We start from the raw sequence: 21,228 nt of genomic DNA on the forward strand, positions 1-21,228 counted from the left end.
AGCTGAATTGCATTTGTAGATTTGCTTCCAAATAGGATGTAGTAGGTCTTTTCTATGTTAAGTGTTAGTTTGTTGGTTGACATCCATAAGTGGACTTTTTTTAGTTCATTATTAACATCATTTAGTGTATGTGGGTTGGGGTTGGAGTAAATGAGGGTAGTATCATCAGCAAACAAAATAGGTTTCAGAATGTTAGAGACATTAGGCAGATCATTAATGTATATAAGAAATAGTAGTGGTCCCAAGATGCTGCCCTGAGGCACTCCAACGGTTATTGGTAGAATGGGAGAGATTATATTATTGATGGCTACACATTGGTGTCTATCACTAAGATAGGATTGGATATAGTCCAGTGCATGGCCACGGATTCCATAATGATGGAGTTTACATAAGAGGTAATCGTGATTAACAGTATCAAAGGCCTTTCTCAGGTCAATGAAGAGTCCAATTGGAAACTCATTTTTGTCAAGGGCAGAGTAAATTATATCAAGGAGACTAATAACTGCATCGTTGGTACTCTTTTGAGAGTGGAAGCCAAACTGACAGGGGCTAAGAATGTCGAATTTTACGAGATAGGAGTAGAGCTGTTTGTAGATAATTTTTTCAAATATTTTTGATAGTATGGGTAGGTTCGATATTGGTCTGTAGTTGTTTATGTCTGACGGATTACCTCCTTTATGAACTGGCGTTACTCTTGCGTTTTTAAGGATATCAGGGAAGGTATGACACTCAAGGGATTTGTTGAACAGCAGAGCTATAGGTGGTGCAAGGGCATGGGAGGCGCTCTTGTATACAATGGATGGGATTTTACTGATGTTTCCAGCTTTGGTTTTTAGTGAGTGTATGATGGACACAACATCTGACGGGCTGACTGGTGAGAGGAGAAGAGAGTTTGGATAGCTGCCTGAGAGATATGTGTTGATATGTGTCTGAGTCTGTGGGATTTTACTTGCAAGGTTAGCACCAATCGATGAAAAGAAGCTATTAAATTCATTCGCCATTTCTAAGTCAGATGACAGTGTAAGGCCATCCTTAGAGAGTGTTATCTGGTTGTGGGAGTGTTGTTTAGTTCCCAGGATGTTAGAGATGGTATTCCATGTGCTTTTCATGTTGCCTTTTGCTTCTTTGAATCTAGTCTCATAATATGAAAGTTTTGCTTTTCTTATGATACTGGTAAGCACTGATGAGTACCTTTTAACTACTTCCATTGAAATTAGGCCACTCCTAAATTTCTTTTCGTATTCATGTTTTTTGTTGATTGATTTAATTATGCCACTTGTGAGCCACGGGTTATTTTTTCTTTTATCAGTTACTTGTTTGGTAAGGAGGGGACAGTGAGTGTTGTAGAGGCTTAGAGTTTTGGAGAGAAAGAGGTTAGTTGATGAGTTTATATCCTGTGAATGATTAAATTCAGATTCCCAGTTAATATTGTGAAGTGCATTAGAGAGATTGCCTAACGCTGATTCACTATGTAGCCTGAATGAAAGTTTTTTGGTTTCTGGTTGTGATGTGTCAATGTTTGCTATGAGGAAAGTAGGATAGTGGTCAGTTGTTCTGTCATAAATTACCCAAGATGTAAGGGGAGCTGTTATATTAGTCCACAGGTGATCCAGGGTAGTGGCAGATGTTTGAGTGACTCGGGTGGGCTTGGTGATTGTGGGGATTAGCAAACATGAGTGCATGCTGTTACGGAAATAGTCAACTTGAGGGTTGTTTTGAAGACCCAGGTCAATATTGAAATCACCTCCCAGAATAATGTGATTTTTGTTGAGATTGTTATTTATGATAAGATTCCTTACATTGTCAGAGAATAAAGCTATATGTTGGTATTAGGAAATCTATAGATGGCACCGATTATCAGGGAGGATTTAAGGGATTTACTGGTGAACTTGGCAAAGGTATATTCACAATAGTCGTCTCTATCACCAATGACACTATTGCAAATGAAGGTATCTTTGTAATATATTGCTGTACCGCCACCTTTTTTGTTAGGCCTGCAGTTATGAATGGCTTTATAACCAGCTAAATTGTAGAGTTGGGTATAGTCATTACTCAGCCAAGTTTCTGTTAAAATGATGAAAGATAATTTAGTACCTAGTGCTGTAAGAAGTGCATTTATATCATCAAAATGTTTACCAAGTGACCTAACATTTTGGTTGTAAACTGATAAGCAGGTGCTATTTAGGAGTTTGTTTTTTGCAAGATTTGCTGTGTAATACCTGCAATAATGATGATCAATGTGCTGATTTGTGTGGATATGGGACAGAAGATTTCGATCTGGATCAATATCAGTAAGCATATAGACAAGATAATGTCACGATACAATAAGATAAGCAATTTCAGGAACAGATGAAAACTAAATCTGCTGTAAAATAGGAAGTAATTATAGCAAAACACAATATAATAATATAACAATACAATAAGAGCTTACAAAGTATTGAGTCTGCTAAATTAGAGAATAATTATGGCAAAACACAACAATAAATGCAAGTAAACAAAAGAATTGAAACAATTAGAGGTAGAATTAAGGTCACTAGATAGCCATGGAGGATACGCAAGTTTGGTGGAGAGAACAAAAAAATCAGTAGAGACTGTCAAGATGAATATATAAAAAAAAATTTGACAAATGATAATTGTAAAGTAAAATAATCTTAAAGATAATAAATTTTATTTAGCTTAGTTTTAACCTATAATTAGAATGAACTTAATTAAAAGAACAAAATGAGATCAATAATTGATTTCAATAAATGACAGATCAATACAATTAAATTTACAATTTAAATGGAATAGGGTAAGATTAGATTTAAGAGTAAAATTTTACAATGAAACTGAGGTAGATGCTTGCATAAGTGCATGGAGACTTGATGGATTATTTAGGAAATTATATGAATGAGAGAACATTAGGTAAATGGTAAGGCAGAGACAGCACCTTAGACAAAGTTAGATTAAGTTAGGTTAGGCTCAGGCACTGAAAGAGTTATTTTAAGTACTGGCATTGGTCGGGTTCAGGTTTTCAGATATACCACAGTCACTAAAGAAGGCCAGTAGTTGTTGGTCACATTTTATTTCATATCTTTTTCCTGTACTTTCCTTCTTCGCAAAAATCGTTCCATTCCTAGTGTAGCACTGCTTGATAAGACCAGGATTTTGTTTGCGAATTTGACGCAGCCTGAAGAGGAGGGATCCACGCTGCTTTGTAAGACACTCATTTATATAGAGGTTGGTTTTATGCTTAGCAGCTGATTGTATGAGGTCAAACTTAACAGAGGGATTTGCAAGTTTGATGAGCATTCTCCTACTGCTACGGGGACTGTTTTTATCTATCCTGATAGCTGATTTGATTTCAACATTGACTCTGATCTTTGAATTAATTAGGGTGTGGGCTATGTTACAACAATTCTCACCTTGTTGTTCTAGCTCTATTGTACTAGCTCTGTTGTATTAGCTCTATCTATAAATCGATCCATTAATGTAACATCCCTTGTATGTATGTACCTTACCTGAATAAACATATTTATATTTATTTAACATATTTATATTTATATTTATTTATTTATATAACACTGCAAACCAGTATTACAGGGTGGAGCTTATCGAAACGTTTCAAATACTAAACAATTTGGACGATGTCGATCTGGACACTTTCTTCAAAAGGTCAGATTCTCGGGTTCGAGCTCAACAAGCCACAATGTAGGACAGAAAACAAGAGATACTTCTTTACCTGTATGTTGTAAACCTATGGAACCGTCTACTCGCCGAAGAGTAGGTAAGGTAACCGGCAAAACTCTATTGGGTTTTAAAATACAGATAGAAAAGATTATCTGGGAAAATGGATGGAACCTTTGACAAGCCGTCAGCTTCCTGTCCTCGTCGAGGTCACTAGTATTAGTGGCTCTCGGGTAATATGAAGTACACTTAACGTCGGCAAAGATCAGTAACCAAAGAAAATGGGAAGAGCAACGTGGCGGGTAAGCGAGCGAGCGAGTGACGTCATCACAACACAGGTTGCTATGCGACGTGTCCATGACTCGTGAAGTTCGCCTGTCTTAAAGACCTGTGTCCACAATACCCGCCAAATTGTCCCTCCCACAGTACTCTCAGGACACTTATGGCAGTGTAAGTGTGTGGTGAGGCCACACCACTGAAGACATTGAGGATATACCACGAGGGAGAGACAAAACTGTTGAAGGAAGGAGTCACTGGCTCCACCTGACCACCTTGTTCCTCGCACTCTCATCATCCTCCGTAAGTACTGGAGTACTTTCTGCTCCACCATTGTCTTACACCTCAACATGCAATTGTTGGGGTGTGGAAATAGGCCTAGGGAATTGTTGGGGGTGTAGACGTAGTTTAGTTCATTTATTATGCACCCCATACCCATCTTGTGGGCGGTAGTGGAAAGGGTTACAGAGGCACATAATGGGCTCAGGGACTGAACCCCACAATTCATTTAGCTAAGCAAGTTACAATCTTGATGAGCTAGTTACAAAATTCAATATAAGTCGTCACATCAACAATGGGTTCGAGATCGACCTCAAGTACAGGTTCTAAATTAAGCAACTGACATATGTGGAGAGCTAGTGTCAAAATTTATATGTTTGTCCTGCACACCGCCCTCCGTAGGCCAATGACATTGTTGGGGTGTGGTTATTGGCCTATCGAATGATTATTTTTATAATAATAATAATAATAATAATAATAATGAGAAAATCCACTGGGACTGTGTGGTGTTGCAAACCCATGACCAAGGCATTGCCAGCCACATACTCTACCACTGACTTCCTTAAAGTCTTGCAATCAGATTTCTACTGATATCACAGGAAGTCTGTGATATCCTTATATCACAGGAAGTCTTGAAGCCAGTCCAAGTTTTACGTAAGACCCCCCTAGCATTCAGTTGAAGGAGTAAAGTATTGTAGTTGAACACCTTATGCCCAACTTCAGATACACTGAAAATCATACGAAGGTGATATACATCAATGAACAATCCACTGAGGCTGTGAGGTGATGCAAACATTGCAGGTTCGCATCGCCTCACAACCCGAGTGAATTTTCTCATTGATGTATATCACGTTAGTGTGATGTTCTGTGTAAATAATAATAATAATAATAATAATAATAATAATAATAATAATAATAATAATAATAATAACAATAATAATAATAATATTATTATTATTTATTCAAAAGATTGTATATACAAAGAACATAAGAATATTGTTCAATTGAAGGGACAGAAGTTACACATACTAATGAAGCCACTATTACGCAAAGCGTTTCGGGCAAAATTAATAATAATATAGAAATTTTGTAATTAATGTTGTGACGGGATAAAAAACTTAATACTATTAGAGAAGTAAGCTAACAAAATGAGAATGTTCAAGGAAAATAAAAAATGAATACAAAGAAGGTGATACTTAAGGGTGACAAGCACAGACTATTACATTATGGAGTCAGTAGTTCTAGCAACAGTACAGTAGTTTATTTACATTAATTACTGAATAGAAATACAAGGTGTAATTTAGAAAAGCAAGTGAACTGCTCCTCATAACATTTTCTTGGAACATATCAGAACATAGAGTAACATACTATAATTTAAGGTTAATGGGGCCAACACTTACAAATAACCAAGATCATAAAGGACACGAGTAAACACTTTATCAAAGAAATGCATGAAATTAGGTGACATTAAATGTAGACAGTAAATGTAGAAATTTAAAGTGTGTCCTCGCTTGAACGAACTATATGGGATGTAGCCAATTTCTTCCAGTGTGGAATTCGTTCCATCCGTCCGGCCCCAGCAACCCCCTTCTCCCCCCCCCCCCCCAAAATACACTCACATTAATACATATGCCCGTACACATTTGCCTTATGAAAAATTTAAATAACAAAGAATTTGTATTGCAATGAGTGCTGGTAAGGTGCATCCTTACCAGTTGAGTTGTGTAGTGCAAACTTTGTTAGTCTCAATATCCTGAGAGTGCCACACATATGATACGAATATAAAATTGTTTAAAGAACAGTAACTTTCCTAACAAATGTACATTATACACTACAGTCTGTACATAAAGTACAGACCACAAGAATCACACTACTGCAGTACACGTATATCACTTAGACTACACTTTGTGCATTTAATGTCATTAGAACTGTGCTGTTCAGCTCAATTGGCACTCCCAGGTAAGTTATGGCTAGTGCTGGGTGCTGGTCTAGTGGCCTGGGCATCCTCAGAAGGTGAGTCCTTGCTAGTGCTGGGTGCTGGTCTAGTGGCCTGGGCATCCTCAGAAGGTGAATCCTTGCTAGTGCTGGGTGCTGGTCCTGTAGGCCTACTGTGAAACCGTACCAAAAACTTTTGAATCTTAGTTTGTTTCTTTGTTATGAGCTTCATTATAATATCTTTCATGTCCTTTAGGTGCAGGTAATAATCTGTCAGCTCTTCATTATCAGTTACAGCAACCAAATCAAGCAGATCATTAACCTTTTACAATGATGCAGCATATGGAATAGATAACACACTATCATCTTCCTCTTCTACATCCTCATCATTATTACCAGTAACACACTGGATAATCTCATTATCAGTTAATTCACTATATCCTGGATCATCAGTATCATTATCTAACCACTCATTCTCATCAGAAAGTTGTAAATCTTCCTCACTTGCTTCTATGAATGCCTCAAAAATTGCATTATCAAAGCCCTCAAAAGCACAGTCATCTTAATTCTAACTAGGTACCTGACTCAGAATATTATTCCATGCATTCTTTAACCCCTATGCTGCTCTTGGCTATTTGGCTTACAACACCCACAGGCGCAACAAAAAAAAAATAACAAAATTATTTTGTCTTAAAAAAGTGTTCATTTGTGTTACCTGAGCACAGGAAAAATAATAAAAAAAATTGTAAGTGGCATATTTTTGCCGCAATAGGGCGGGGGGAAAGTCTGGCAAAAAAGGTGTTGACAGAGCAAGTGTCGGAGGAGGTCTGCTTCGCCCCAGCTGTCAGGTGGGAGTTGCCACAAAGATATTATTACCTAATTATTTCAATGTCTCTGATTTTTTCTTAGTTTTTTTGCAGTAATATTATTCAATAGTGTGTAGTGTGATATATTTATATAATAAAATGTGTGAATCATTGCTGCATTCAAAATTATGGTGTGCATATTATTGATTCAATTATTATGTTCATAAAACAATGAACAAATACTTTTGCAGTTATTACACTATATACACACAGGTTATATGTAAGTATCTGCATGTTTTGTTCACCGTAATGAACCACAAAGTTGATATGGTGAGTCAAAAAGCAACGAGAAGTGGCCACCACACACCAGCCACTCGTCACTCACTCTCAAAAACTCCTCACGTGTTCATCTAAGCTGGCATAGTGCACAAAGAGCATAGTGGCCACCCTTACACAGCATGACAAGTCAGGAAGATGATGCCACCTCCCTCACCAAAATGGCTTCTCCCAACACTCCTTTTGCTGTTATTACACAATATATATATGTTATATATAAGTATCTACATTTGTAATTACCTAAGTATAATTGCCTTAGTGTAGTTAAAGGATAAGAGCTATGCTCGTGGTGTCCCCTCTTCCCAGCACTCTTTGTCATATAACGCTTTGAAACTACTGACGGTCTTGGCCTCCACCACCTTCTCGCCTAACTTGTTCCAACCATCTACCACTAAGTTTGCAAAAGTGAATTTTCTTATATTTCTTCGGCATCTGTGTTCAGTTAGTTTAAATCTATGACCTCTTGTTATTGAGGTTCCAGGTCTTGGGAAATCTTCCCTATCAATTTTATCAATTCCTGTTATTATTTTGTATGTAGTGATCATATCACCTCTTCTCCTTCTGTCCTCTAGTTTTGGCATATTTAATGCCTCTAACCTCTCCTCGTAGCTCTTGTCCTTCAGTTTTGGGAGCCACTTAGTGCCATGTCTTTGCACGTTTTCCAGTTTGTTGATGTGCTTCTTAAGATATGGGCACCATACAATCGCTGTATATTCCAGCTTTGGTCTAACAAGTTGTGAACAATTTCTTTAATATTTCACCATCTATGTATAAAAGCAATTCTGAAGTTAGAAAGTGTAGCATAGGCCCCTCGCACAATATTCTTAATGTGATTATCAGGTGATTTCTTTTCTTTATCAGACTTCTTTAAAGATTTCTCACATTATTTATAGGTTGTGTGTGGGGGGGGGGGGTCTATGTTCTCCTATTCCACATTCCATAACATGTCATTTATTTACATTAAATTCCATTTGCCAAGCGGTGCTCCATATACTTATTCTGTCCAGGTCTTCATGAAGGATATGACACTCGTCTAAGTTACTTATCTTCCCTATTATCTTAGCATCATCAGCAAACATGTTCATATAATTCTGTATTCCATCTAGTAGAGCGTTAATGTAGACAATGGACATTACCGGTGCAAGAACTGAACCCTGTGGTACTCCGCTTGTGACATTTCTCCAGTCCGATGCACTTCCTCTTATTACTGCCCTCATTTTTCTATCAAAATTTTTTTCATCCATGTTAGCAGCTTACCTGTCACCCCTCCAATGTGTTCCAGTTTCCAGAACAACTTCTTATGTGGAACTCTGCCGAAAGCCTTTTTTTAGGTCCAGATAGATGCAGTCAACCCAACCATCTCTTTCCTGTAAAATCTCTGTGGCTCGATCATAGAAACTGAGTAAATTTGTTACACAGGATCTTCCAGACTGAAAACCATACTGACGGTCTGATTTTATATCGTTTGTCTCCAGGTGTTTTGACTATTACACTTGTCAACGATACGGGTCTATAATTGAGGGGATGTTCCCTGCTGCCACTTCTGTAGATTGGAACTATGTTGGGCTTTTTCCACGCATCTGCTACAACTCCTGTACACAGGGATGCCTGAAAAATCAGGTGAAGTGGAATGTTGAGCTCAGATGCACATTCTCTCAGAACCCATGGTGAAACTCCATCTGGGCCAACTGCCTTGTTCTTACTTAGCTCCTTGAGCATATTTTCCACTTGGTCTCTAGACAACTCTATATGCTCTATGTTGTTCTCTGGAAGTCTTATTATGTCTGGTTCTCTGAAGATTTCATTTTGTATAAACACACTTTGGAACTTTTCGTTTAATGTTTCACACATTTCCTTATCATTTTCCGTGAATCTGTTTCCCATTTTCAACCTCTGGATATTATCCTTTACCTGCAATTTGTTGTTTATGAATTTGTAGAATAGGCCTAATTCTGTTTTTCATTTGTCCGCTATCCCTTTTTCAAAATTTCTTTCTGCTTCTCTCCTTGTAGTTGCTGTGTAATTGTTTCTCGTATCTTTGTGTCACTGGTATATTTGAAGGTTAGGCCTCTTCCTATATTGATTCCATTTTTGTGCCTTTTGGTCTTTGGCCCTCTCACAATTTCTGTTGAACCAATCCTGTTTTCTGGCCCCTGCATCTGTGTTTAGGTATGAATGTTTGTGTGCCTTCGTCCTATATTTTGCAAAATTTGGCATACATATCATTTACTTAACCTGGCTAGCAACAAGTCTGTCCAATTACACTCATTAACATTTTTTTGAAGTTCTCCATAGTGTCCTCTCTTGAAATCAAGTTTATCGACTGTTTCAATGTCCCCATTTTCTTCTAGGTGATATCTTAAGGCATATTTAATGTCTAACATGACATGATCACTCTTTCCCAAGGGTGTTACCATAGCGAGCCACTAAGCTTGTTTGGTGATGGCAGACAGTAACAAGTGGCGCCACACAACTGATGTTCCTCTCCCTCTCTCAGTGGTTCAAGGCCAGACACACTAACATTTCTCCTTCAAGTACAGTATACTGTTTGTGGTGTTTTTACACTATATACACATACCTATATAAATAAAAATGGAAATGTTCGTTTGATCAAAATCGCTAATCTCCAAGAGTTCTTCACCGATTGCCTTGAAATTATCACACAACGTTCCCTTCGCATCCGAACGAGTTTTTATATACATACTATATAGATGTCACATCTGTGACAGGAAAAAAACATGCTTTTCTGGGGGGAGCCCCGTCGGCTCCCCGGAGCTATCCCAGGCTGATATGCTAATGTCAGACTTTGGCATCAGTCATGTGTATGGAGTTCTTAGGCCTACCGGGGACCACGGCCAGAACCGGGCCCCCTCAGAGAGGCAAGGGGAGCAATGGCCTATAGAAGCCCCCGTGTAGTTGGAAGCATTCTATGTCTGCCATCGACCGGAACAGGCACCCAGAAAGGTAAGCGCCCCAAAACAAACCCCTATTCTGGTTAAAATTGCTACCTAAAACCGAACTAGTGGATAGAACTCCCCAACCGAAAACAAGCAAACTAGTGTGACGTCACACACTGCCGCGCCGCTGTCTGCGCAGCTCCCCCCTCCCCGGGAGGGGGAAGGGGGAGCCCCAGACCCCCCGCGCCGGCTACCCACACCTCAGTTCTTGAGGCTGATGCTATAGGCGATGGTCGTGTGCTCTGGCTCCGGTGTCGCTACTGCACTGTGCTTTGCGTGTGGTGTTAGTTTTGTGGGTGCGAGAGCCAGGAGTTATCTTCAGTACTCGGGCTGCATGCGCCTAGGGCTGCCTTCCCTAGGTGCCCTGTAAGTACTGCCCTTGGGGCTTGGGGCCACCTTCCACAGGCTCCTCGGGGTCTGCCTCTGCTGGTCCGTTTTACCTTTCGGTTTTTCGGCCGCCTGTTGGGCTCTTGGGTGTTCTGTTCTCCCTTGTTACCGGCAGGTAAGAGGCAGTTTGCACTGGTAGGGGCGCAGGGTGCTGCTCAGCTTGTATTTCCCGACATCGCGGCCGGCTCTGTTCCTTGGGGTTCGCTGTCCTCTTGCGGGGTTTTGTTTTTCTTTTTGTTTTTGCCTGGTGGGGGGTTCTGTCATTTTATTCAGTTTGTTTTTGCCCTTCCACTGTTCTCCTCGGTGGTACCCCCTGCTAGGTCCCCGTGAGTGTACACGTCCCTGGGGTTCAGCTTTAGAAGTTTGCTTGGTAGTTTTGGGCGCCGGTTTGCAGCACCCTGCCTGGGACTACCTGAGCGCGAGTCCTCTTAAAGTAAACGCTCAGGACCCTGGGAATCCCCTAGGGGGCGCGTGGGTCCGATGGATGTGACCCCGGAGTCCCCACTCGCTGTGTGCGAGTTTGAGGGTTGCTCGGTCCCCTTGTCTCAGGGTGACCCTCATTGTTTTTGCCTCTGCCACGCTGCCTGTTGGGTCGGTGATACTTTCGACCCTGAGTCCTGTGAGTGTTGCTGCTTGCTTGTGACTCAATTTACCCAATCCTCTGATGATTCTATTCGGGTACGGGCGGCACGTGCGTTGCAGTCTAGGTTTCGTCTGTTGCAACGCGCTCGGTTGGTTGCTTCCCCGGATGCCCCGGGGCTGCCCCGCTTTGCTTTTCGAGACCCGGACTTGGGGGTGGGGGTCGCTTCGATCCTGGTTCAGTCCGCACCTCCTCGTCCTTCCCCTTCTGTTCGTTCTGGTCCCCCGCCCCTGCTTCCGGCCCCGAAGCGTCTGAGGGTTTCGGGGTCGGAGCAGGGGTTACTTGATCTCGAGACTCGGGCAGCTTCGGGGGTTGCCCCTTCCGGGGGGGCGGCAGAGGCATTCGAGTCTTGTCTCCCGGCCGAAGCTTCAGGGTCTGACCAGTGGGCCCACCTTCCTCCAGCTTTTCCGGCTGCTCCGTCCTTGTCTTGTGGGGTCGGGGCTTGGGGAGAGGACTCGGCCTCGGGTCCTGTGGTGACGAACCTCGAGGCTGGGGAGGGGCTGACTTGGGGGCCTTGGGCCCCGCTGGACCCCGCCGGGGTTTTTCTTCCCACTGAGCGGGGCTTATTGTTACAAGGAGTGGGGTTTTCTTTTCCCCCCTCTGCGTTAGAGTTGGATTTGGTGTCGGCCCCCTCCCCGGGTTCGGTTCCGTGTTCCCCCGGGTACGTCGGTTCCGTCCTTCCGGAGGTTTTCGGCTTATCGCATCCAACCTGGTGTGGTGCGAGCGGCCTTTGCAGCTTACCTCCTGCGTGACCCGGATTATGCCTCGGAAATGGATCCGTCCACGTTCAGGTTTGGGACTTCGTTCCCTTTCTGGCTTCGTTACGAGGTTCCGGAGTCGTCCTGGCTAGCAGACTGCCCCTTGTTTGGTCTGGATTCCTGGCATTCCTTCTGTCGTTCCCGCACGCTGGTGTGGCGGGAAGCTTAATGTGGGCGTTATTCAGCTCCATGTGCAGGTTCCCTCCCTTTCGGCGGCGCTCGTGGCGGAGGACTTGCGCGCCCGGGGCCTTTTGTGTTCGGCCTTGCGGTTCTTTTCCCTCCTGGAGCTGTCTTCGGATTGGCTCGTGGAGGATGTGGGGACGCTTGGGTCCGTCCCGGGGTCCGGCACCTTGTCCTCGGCTGCGCGTTCGTCGGCTGCCTTGTTGAAGCTGTTCACGCCGATTTTGCGGGATGCGGTTTCCCTGTTCTATGCTTCCCGTCTCGCGTGTCGGCAGGCGGTGCTGGGTTCCTCCGTGGAATCTGCTTGGGCTCTGGCTCTTAGGCGTTCTTCACCTTTTTGTCCTCTCCTGTTTGGGGAGTCGGCCGTGGCGCAGTTTATTCAGGCTGCGTCGGCGGCTTGTCGTCCGATGTCGGACTTGTTGGTTTTCCGGGGGTCCCGGGGTGGGTCTTCCCGGAAAGGTCGTGCCAGGGCTCGGGGTTCCTCTCGTCGTGGTAGGCCTCTGGTGTCAGGTTTGGGGTTGGCTCCTCCTGCGGACCCTCCCTCGTCTGGTCGGCGCGGTGTTCGCGCTGTGCGGGGTTCTGGGTCTCGTAAGGGTCGCCGGCCCTTTCGCGGTTTGCCCCCTTGACGGGGCGATGGGGGGGCGGCTTGCGCCGTTCGCCCGCGCCTGGTCCCACGATTCGTGGGCCTTTCGGGTCGTGTCTCGCGGCCTGCGGTGGCGTTGGGTGGCCCCTCCCCCCTTTGGGGGGTCGGGGCTGGCAGGGCAGGCTTCTTCCCCTGCGCTCTGTCGAGTCGTCTTGGAGTGGGTACGCTTGGGCGTCGTCGAAACGACGTCGTCCCTCAGATGGGTTTCCCGTCTGTTTCCGGTTCCGAAACGGGACTGCGCGGACCTGCGGTTCATTCTGGACTTGTCCCGTCTGAACCCCTGGGTTCATTGCCCCTCCTTTCGGATGACTACGCTGTCTCAGGTTCGGCTCCTCTTGGAGCCGGGAGCTTGGATGGTGTCCCTGGACCTCCGGGACCCTTATTGGCATGTCCCGATTCATCCGCGGTTCAGGGACTGGCTCGGTTTTGTTGTGGGGCGTCTGAGTTACCGCTTTCGTTGTCTCCCGTTCGGGTTGAACCTGGCACCTCGCGTGTTCACACGCCTTACACGGGTTGTGGTGGCTCGTTTGCGTCTCTTAGGTGTTCGGGTGTTGGCCTACCTCGACGACTGGCTGGTTTGGGCTCCCAGCCAGTCAGCTTGCTTGCTAGCCAGGGATTTGGTTCTTTCCCAGCTCGCCGGGTTCGGGTTCTTGGTGAACTGGAGGAAGTCCCATCTGGTTCCCTCTCAGGTTCGGACTTGGCTGGGTCTCGTGTGGGACTCTCGAACCGCCTCCTTGTCTCTCCCTCCGGAGTCTCTCCTGCGGCTGCGGTCCCGCCTTCGTCTGTTTCTGGAGGGCCCTCGGGTCACCCGGCGGTTGCTCGAGGGGCTGTGCGGGAGCCTGAACTTCGCAATGGTGGTCTACCCGCCGGGTCGGGTTTGGCTTGGACGGCTGTTCTGGTTCCTTCGGGGTTCCCCCTTTCGCCTCTCTCGCGATCGCAGAGTACGACCCCCGGGGGACTTGCGTCGGTTGCTGCGTCACCGGTTTCCTCTTCAGGTTTTTCGGGGTTCAGTGCCTTGGCGCCTACCCGAGCCCTCGCTCGATGTGTACACGGATGCGTCGTCTCTCGGCTGGGGTTTTGTGACTAGTGCTCACCAGGCCGGCCAGGGGCGTTGGGATCCGTCCTTCCGTCAAGCTCACAGTACGGTGCGGGAGTTCGCGGCGGTGTGGTTTGCTCTGGGGAGGATTCGGGTGGCCCGCGGATCGACGATTCGGCTCCATTCGGACTGCTCTCCGGTGGTTCATTGCCTGAACCGCGGGGGTTCGATGCGGTCCTTGTCTCTTTGGGGTTGGTCGCTTCGGTCGATCCGGTTTCCCTTCTTCCCTGTTCGCGGGTTCGGGTCTCTCAGGTCGTCCGCAGGGTTATTAGGTCCAGCCAGCCTGCGGTCTATCCCCGTGCCCATGACGTTCGTAAGTTCGCGGCTCTTGCTGCCGTCTTTGGGAATATGTCTTGGTCTGATATTCGGGCGCGGGGATTTTGCCGGTCGAACAGGGTCCTGGCTGCTCGTTACCTTGTGAATGTCCCTGGGCCTCGTCGGGCCTGTGTTGCTTTGGGTCGGCGGTTCCAGCCAGTTGTCTCGGCTTCGAGTTGAGGGGTGAGCGACGACCGCCTCCCGGGTAAGTCCCTCTTTTTCTGTCTGTGGGTAGTTAGCTCCGGGGAGCCGACGGGGCTCCCCCCAGAAAACCAGCTTTGAATGTAATGAAACGCCATTTTCTGGGTGAGTCCCGGAGGCTCCCCGGCATCCCTCCCTCCCTCCGGTCGGCGGTTTTTCGCGTTTTTGACATCCAGCCTCAAGAACTGAGGTGTGGGTAGCCGGCGCGGGGGGTCTGGGGCTCCCCCTTCCCCCTCCCGGGGAGGGGGGAGCTGCGCAGACAGCGGCGCGGCAGTGTGTGACGTCACACTAGTTTGCTTGTTTTCGGTTGGGGAGTTCTATCCACTAGTTCGGTTTTAGGTAGCAATTTTAACCAGAATAGGGGTTTGTTTTGGGGCGCTTACCTTTCTGGGTGCCTGTTCCGGTCGATGGCAGACATAGAATGCTTCCAACTACACGGGGGCTTCTATAGGCCATTGCTCCCCTTGCCTCTCTGAGGGGGCCCGGTTCTGGCCGTGGTCCCCGGTAGGCCTAAGAACTCCATACACATGACTGATGCCAAAGTCTGACATTAGCATATCAGCCTGGGATAGCTCCGGGGAGCCTCCGGGACTCACCCAGAAAATGGCGTTTCATTACATTCAACGCTGGTTTTTTTGAAAAGCAGTGTTTTTTGGGTGTTTTTCATTTGAGGGAAATCTTCGAACCTCTTTACTGATTGCTTTGAAATTTTGACACAACATTGCATTCGAATAGGCGATTGTTTTTACATACCTTCTATATACATGCCTCACCTGTGACAGGGAAAAAACATGCTTTTTTTTTAAAAAAACAGCGCCATCTATAGGACGTAAGAGCAACACAAGCTGTAATCTCTGGAAGTTCTTCACTAATTGCTTTGAAATTTTAACACAACGTTCCATTCGAATACATGCGTGTTTTTATGTACCTACTGTTTAGGTGCCACACCTGTGACAGGTAAAAACATGCGTTTTTTGAAAAGCAGCGCCATCAGTTGCACGCAAGAGCAACACACGATATACAAAATATGTTACGATGACATTTCAATGTTTCCGATTGCATTGATAAATTGAATTTTCATAGATTTTTATTTATTTTCATTTTGATTTAATTATTTTGTGTGACTTTGCATTGTAATTGAGCTGTGTTGTTTACCATACCATTCATTTCATGGGTATACTGTAGCTTATTTGTTTCTTTTTTCATGTCATATTTTTAACTGTTCTTATTTTTCAGTGCAATTGGTGAAATTGAGCTGTGTCGATTGATCTGTGTTTGAATTGAAGTATTTCGTTAGTTTTTTTTGTTTTTGTTTTGAAAACAAGAAAATGGACAACACATTTATTTCAAAGCTGCAAATGTACAACAAATAGCTATGAATCCATCGGCTACAAAGTTAACTGCTTTCTTCACGTTATATCAAAATGACGAGTTTGCGAAAACATTGCTGTATTCAGAAGTGCATACGTATTACACATGGAATGCCAGTAGAAAATCATTTGAACGACGCAAACGAGGAGACCGAGTTGACGGACAACCTGGCATATTCAAATAAACTACAATAGGCAGACTATACACCATGCATCCCAATCAAGATGAAGGCTTCTTTCTTCACATGCTGTTGGTAAATGTGCCCGGTCCAACGTCTTTTCAGCCACTGAGATTTGTCAACGGCATAACACAAGCCACATTCCGTAGTGCATGTCAAGCTGGAAGTTTATTGGAGAACGACCGACACTGGGATGTATGCATTAATGACGCGTCCAACACGTCACATCCAAATAAAATTTATGCAGTTTGCAATCATATTGACCGCCTGCTCTCCTTCATCTCCAACAGAGTTATGGGAGAAATATAAATCGCACATGGTTGAAGATATTATCTGTTGAATATGAAGGAAAATTCAAACATGAACTTGGATTTCACATTAGAAATCTACAACAAAGCATTGATAATGATTGAAGATTTGTGCTTAGAATTCGCGAACAAAGTTCTAAATCAATTGGAAATGCCATCACCGAATTGATCTGCTGCTGCTTCGTTCGATGTAGAATTGCGTCGTGAACAAAATTACAACATGAGTGATCTGTTGTCGTATGTGCAATCAAATATTCCTAAGCTAAACGCTTGAGCGAAAAGGCATTTACAATCGAATACTGTAACCCTGCAATTATCCGGGATTCGAACATCCAGAAAATGCCCTTATACGGCCAAAATCGTGACCGGATAAAGTTCTCAATATCCGGCCAAAATGGCTACAGGAACCGGATAAAAGTTGGTTTGGCCGGATGAAAATTCGGTCGTACCGTATTAATCCCGTCTGCCTGTGGCTCTAGACGCATGGTGGAGGAGGGGGTGGGGTGGGTGGGTGGTGTTGGGAGGGTGAGAAGGGAGCGTCGGGAGGGACCACCTGGATACAGGAATTACCATTAATTTTAGAACAATTAATCATAGCCAAAAACAAATGAAATAAGTACTTGTAATTATGTAATAACAAAATAAATAAATTTCCTAAAAGCAATGTGCACAGGCTGAAGTTTCCTTCAAAAATATTGTGAGTTTTTTTCCTTCTGGCGGCCTACGTAACGTACTATAACTGCCCCAAGTGGACCCATCCAACACTGGTCAACCCATGTGGTCCTGTCCATCGTGTTACACCACAGTGCTGCGCCATTAGTGAAATATTTTTTTAAATAACGTTTCTATTTTCATAGTAACTTTAAACATTTTTGGCCAAGACTATGTCTGGTAGCAGCATCAATCGTTCTGGAGGTGTTAAGAGGAAGAAAGTTGTCCTGACAATTAAAGACAAGTTACTGTTATACACCTCAACCAGTGCGGCGTCACAGTGCTGCGCCATTAGTGAAACATTTTTTTAAATAACTTTTCTATTTTCATAGTAACTTTAAACATTTTTGGGTAAGACTATGTCTGGTAGCAGCATCAATCGTTCTGGAGGTGTTAAGAGGAAGGTTGTCCTAGCAATTAAAGACAAGTTACTGTTATACACCTCAACCAGTGCGGCGTCACAGTGCTGCGCCATTAGTGAAACATTTTTTTAAATAACTTTTCTATTTTCATAGTAACTTTAAACATTTTTGGGTAAGACTATGTCTGGTAGCAGCATCAATCGTTCTGGAGGTGTTAAGAGGAAGAAGGTTGTCCTAGCAATTAAAGACAAGTTACAGGTTCAACCAGTGAGGCATCACAGGCAGCCAAATGCCTTCAACAAGTGAGGCACCACAGGCAAGCCAAGCGCCTTCAACACGTGAGGCGCCACAGGCGAGCCAAGCGCCTTCAACAAGAGAGGCGCCACAGGCAAGCCAAGCGCCTTCAACAAGTGAGGCGCCACAGGCAAGCCAAATGTCTTCAACAAGTGAGGCTTCACAGGCAAGCCAAGCGCCTTCAACAAGAGAGGCGCATGCAAGCGCCTTCAACAAGTGAGGGCATGCAAGCGCCTTCAACAAGTGAGGCCTCACAGGCAACCCAAATGCCTTCAACCAGTGAGGCTTCAGCAGCTGGCAGTCAAAACTAACTTTGCTTAATGAACTGTACAGTAATTTTAAGTGTTAATTTTAGTGTTGTGTTAGTATAGGTTACGTAAATTGTTAGGAATTCTTAACTTCAAGATGTGTGGCATCAATCAAGAAGACGAACACCAACAAGGTAAGTTGAGGTTTCTAGTTGAATATTTAATAATTATATGTGGCAAGGCAATTCAAATTATGTTGTTTGTAGTATAAAAATAGTTGGAAATGGTCACTTTTGGACTCGTAGGTGAAAAAGTACCATTATCTGAAAAATGAAAAATGTGATACTCCAGCTGGGGGTCCTTCCCATATAGTTCGGATGATCGAGTAGAGACAGTAATTCAAACTGTCAATAACGGGTTTGGAGAAATCTTCTTAGATGTGCCAGGAGTAACTGTAAATCCTTCTTAATTAGATTGTTTCTGGCAGCATTTCGATCCCAAAATGGCATAACCTTAGCTCTTGCATCGTCCGGAATAGCTGCAACATTGTTACCAGGTGGAAGAACTGCTACTTCGGCTTTGAAATTGCCACTGAACATGCAATTCATTGAAACTCCCACGTGCAACATTTCCAAAGCAACCTGCATGGGAAAAGTATTGCAGAAATGTAAACTTATTGTTTGGGTTGAATGCACAATGGCCCACAAAAAATCGCTCAAGGCTCTTGATCGATCATTGCAAGATTTGCGTGGAAACATCAGACCATTTGGGAACGCATTAATATTGCTTGCAGGAGATTTCAGGTGAACATTACCTGTAATTCCTCGATACAAGTCCGTCGACACTGTTGAGAAAGCAGATGAAGCGGTTAGTTATCCAACAGAATTTTTTAATTCTCTTGCTCTGCCAGGGATACCATCACACGTACGGCAATTGAAAATCTGCGTGCCAAGTATCATGTTGCGAAATATCAATCAGCTAAAGCTTTGCAACGCCATGCGCCTTGCAGTTAAAAAATTAATCAGCAACGTCGTAGAAGCAACAATCTTGACAGGACCTTTCAGTGGTGAAGATGTCCTCATTCCTCGCATTCTTATGATTCCAACAGATATGCCATTTCAATTTAAGATTTTGTAATTTCCAATTTGATTGGCGTTTGCAATCACCATTAACCCTCAAACCGTGCATATCATATATAAATGATATCAGTGACAAAACCGAAACCGCGCACATCATTTATATATGATTTCGTGTCTAGCACTATAATTTAAACGCCCCGCCTGGGATAGGGGCAGCTATAGTACAGCCACGACCGATAGTTGCCAGATGCCACCTAGAAAAAAAATCCAGGCCAACATTCTTGGGTGTGAGAGCGTCAGTATTGAGCAAGCCACCAAGGCTGGCGCACGCAGCACGAGCTCACAGCACCGCTGTTCAGCTTGTGACCACAGCATCGCCTACAAATACCATAATATAAATGATATTGCTATTATTTAGCAGTGATAGTATTACTGAAGCCCCCTGACTGTGATAAAACTGACCAGGATTCTGATAATAGCAGGATTGTGGTGATATTTAGCGCTGTGCTCCATGGAGGGAGGAGTAATGCTGTGGGAGGGAGGGTTGTGGCGTCGTTTTCTGACTGTGTGTGGCCACCATTTATTGACTGCACTCACCATGCCAGCTTAGTGGTTCGATATGGTGAACACAAATGTAGATACTTATATATAACGTGTGTATAGTGTGAGATAACAGCGAGAGGAGTAGGTTGGGAGCCGCCATTTTGGTGAGGGAGGAGCGTCGTCTGCACGACTTGGCATGTTGTTTACTGATGGCTACTATGATCTTTGGGCACCATACCAGCTTATTTGTTCAGGTATGGTGAATAAAACAGGTAGATACTTATATATAATGTGTGTATATAGCGTAATAACACCACAAGCAATATTGTTGGATGACAAATATTAGTGCGTCTGGCCTTGAGGGCGGCCACCGATCAGCTGACTGTGTGAGTAGCTACATCTTATGGCCTTTACTCACCATACAAGCTTAGATGTACAGTTATGGTGAACAAAACATGTAAATACGTATATATAACGTCTGTGTATAGTGAATAAATACAGAAAGAGTATTGTGGGAGGTAAATGAGGGTGAGTGAGGTGGTGTTGAGGGAGGGAGTGGCAGTGAGTGGCTCGCTGGTGTTTGGCGGTCACTCCTCGTTGCTTTTTGACTCACAAGACCAACTTAGTAGTTCGTTATGGTGTACAAAACATGCAAATACTTATATATAACCTGTGTATATAGTGTAACAACAGCAAAACTATTTGTTTATTGTTTTATGAACATAATAATTGAATCACTAATATGCACACCATAATTTTGAGTACAGCAATGGTTCACACATTTTATAATATAAATATACCACAATTCACTGTATGGAATAATATTACTGCAAAAAAACTAAGAAAAAATCAATCGGAGACATTGAAATAATTGGGTAATAATATATTTGTGGCAACTGCCGTCTGACAGCTCGGGCGGAGTAGACCTCGTCTGGCGAAGGCTCTGCCAACGCCCCTTTTTTGCCACACTTCCCTACCCTATTGCGGCTAAAATATGCCACCTACGATTTTTTTGTTATTTTTTCCATGATCAGGGAACAAAAATGAACACTTCTATAAGACGAAAGAATTTTTTTTATTTTTTTTTTTGTTGCGCCTGTGGGTGTGAATTCCATTTGGGCCCCTAGCGGTTTGAGGGTTAACAAAGCTCAGGGCCAATCTTTAGAATTGTGCAGTTTATATCTAGACACGGAATACTTATCATAGGGACAATTATATGCTGCGTATTCTAGAGTCGGCAAACCAGACAATCTCTATATCTCCACAGACAATAGAACAACAAAACATATTGTATACCCACAAGCATTGTGAAATTAAACGTATTTGAAACGTGCTCTTTCTCTTTTCTTTCTTTTCCATTTAACCAGACTGAGCCACAGCAATGCATGGCGGTTACAGCTAGTTATATATCTGTATCTACATGTTTTATTCACCATAACTGTTCAACTAAGCTGGTATAGTGCTCAAAGAGCATAGTGGCCACCCTTACAGAGCATGACAAGTCATGCAGATGTTGCCACGTCCCTCACCAAAATCTCTTCTCCTAACACTCCTTTTGCTGTTATTACACTTTATACACACGTTATATATAAATATCTACATTTGTCTTCACCATAACGAACCACTAAGTTGGTATGCTAAGTCAAAAAGGAGCAAGGA

General features: G+C 43.9%; 1 protein-coding gene across 1 annotated transcript in view; it reads left to right on the forward strand.

The window, feature by feature from the left end:
• The first annotated feature begins 4,023 nt into the window (after positions 1 to 4,023).
• Positions 4,024 to 21,228, forward strand: part of LOC138361047 (uncharacterized) — a 143,708-nt gene continuing 126,503 nt past the window's right edge. The window contains exon 1 of the mRNA XM_069320523.1: positions 4,024 to 4,245. The gene's annotated coding sequence lies outside the window, so the exon portion shown is untranslated. The remainder of the gene's footprint in view (positions 4,246 to 21,228) is intronic.

Source organism: Procambarus clarkii, unplaced genomic scaffold (assembly GCF_040958095.1).
Source record: "Procambarus clarkii isolate CNS0578487 unplaced genomic scaffold, FALCON_Pclarkii_2.0 HiC_scaffold_155, whole genome shotgun sequence".
NCBI classification, from domain to species: Eukaryota; Metazoa; Arthropoda; class Malacostraca; order Decapoda; family Cambaridae; genus Procambarus; species Procambarus clarkii.